Below are 1985 nucleotides of genomic sequence, written 5' to 3' on the forward strand. Positions count from 1 at the left end.
GGGAAAACATAAAAGTGATTAGATGGGAGTCAAAAATTGTGCATGCAACGACTAGGTGATAATTATGAAGTTATAGCTCACACCTTTTTTTTTGGTCTACATAGATATGTAGTGTCATTTTCGAATGAGTAATTGAAGTTCTCGCATCAGTTAAAGAAGTTGAAGCATGATAATACACCCATTTCCAGCTACAAGTTGCAAAAATAAGTAAAGGACATAAATATAGCATCCGAGAGTTCAGGCACCCCACAGTGATAGAAATGTGTGGCAGAAGGGTCACGGAATCCTACAAATTTTTGCAGGGGGGGCCGAAATTCCTGCAACTGAAACATGGAACATTAGGGTACGCATTGTCACCCAACAAAACATTCCCAATGACAGGTGTAAACAGATTGTCCAGAAGAACGATCTCGATTAACATCGACAAGAAACACCTATGCTACGCTCCCACAAAAGGAGGGTACAAAAAAGAACCTGCGAAAGACCGTAACAACGACAGAAGTGAATAAATGAACAGAAGCTGCTAGCAACATGACCTATTTCTTCTTCTATCCTAGCCCGGCGACCGACGGTGCCGACGTCCGCGCGCGCTGCCACCGCTCCCCGGACATCGACCGCATCCGATCTATCCTTCACACAGAGATTCAAGATGAAAGAACCTCAGAATCGTACGCCTGCAGAACACGACTGAAACGAAGACAGCAAGAAAGAAGAAGCAGCTAATGTATACCAGGGGGGCTATGTATCACCGGCCAATGACCTGATCATCGACCCCGACATGGCGACATGCCGTAGATAGATGTCACGAGCACATACATCTCTCTCTGCCGAGCTCGGATAGAAGAGGGGAGACCAGGAGGGGAACACCTCCGGCCGGTCCCCGAGGGCTGCCCACGGGAGCCGCGGGTGATTTTATAGCAGCCATGTCGCGGCAGGCATGGGGTGCCGTAGACCCGTAGTGGCCACTGGATCATATGCATGGCTATGGCAGCGTAGCTCGTGTCGTTTCCTCTAGGGGCATGGGCCGCCATGCCGTGCCCTGAGCTCTGAGCTCTGACTCTGAGGGAGATCGTGCATGCATGCATCAGTGCATGTGTTGCTTGTTGCATGCAAAGGGCTTGTCGTCTCCTTTGACGCTCGGGAAAAGGCCCCGAGATTCTCCCACGCGCGCGCGTCGCTTCTTCCATGCAAAAGAAAACAAAACAAAAACAACTCAAATTGAGTGCAAGATGCCGCACAACATACATTTGCAAAGATATGGCGCGCTGTACCTCTGCTGAACTGGTGATCAACGTGCGATCTGCATACATTCAACATGATCAACTTGATGCAGGGTGCAGGCTACAAGCGCTTCATTCATGCATGCATGCTGCCGAGTAGATGTTACCACACTGCTACGCTTAGGCGCTTAACGCTGTCAGCACCATGGTGGAACATGTGACACATCAAGGCAACATTAGGATCCACCTTTACCACATGGCTCTGGTGAGGTACGTACGCAAGATCCCACAAGTATTCAAATTTGAAAGTTGCTGGTTCTTGAGGCTGAACTAGGAGCATTGGGGCTGTTTGGTTCCAGCCACAGTTTGCCAAATCAAAATTTGGCAGCCACGGTTTAGTTGGCATGTGTTTGGTTTTTGCCACACTTTATTGCCCATATGGCCCACTTGTCATAGAGACAATTTTTTTTGCCAAAGTTTGGCGTCCAATTTCTTAGCCACACTTGTGTGGCTTGCCATACTTATGTGGCTAGCCACACTTTGGCTTGGCCACACTAGTCTTCAACCAAACAATGACTAAGGTTTAGGCACAACACTTTGTTGGAGGGAATGGTAATCCTCTCCGAAACCCTAATTGATTTACATAAGAAGAAAGGCCCGAAGGTTCTCTTCAATATAGACTTTGAAAAGGCGTTTCAGAAGATCAATCGGTCTTTCGTTCTTCGAACAATGAAAAAAGGGTTTGACTAAATCATGAAGATTATG

At 47.6% G+C, this 1985-nt stretch overlaps 1 long non-coding RNA gene across 1 annotated transcript; it reads right to left on the minus strand.

Annotated features, from left to right (window-relative positions):
- Positions 1 to 392: 392 nt before the first annotated feature.
- On the minus strand, positions 393 to 872 carry LOC119352238. Its single transcript, XR_005170142.1, has 2 exons — positions 731 to 872; positions 393 to 625 (listed from the first exon to the last, which is right to left on the minus strand). It is a non-coding gene; the product is annotated as an uncharacterized LOC119352238 (long non-coding RNA).
- Between the last annotated feature and the right edge of the window lie 1113 nt (positions 873 to 1985).

This window comes from Triticum dicoccoides, chromosome 2A (genome assembly GCF_002162155.2).
Source record: "Triticum dicoccoides isolate Atlit2015 ecotype Zavitan chromosome 2A, WEW_v2.0, whole genome shotgun sequence".
NCBI lineage: Eukaryota > Viridiplantae > Streptophyta > Magnoliopsida > Poales > Poaceae > Triticum > Triticum dicoccoides.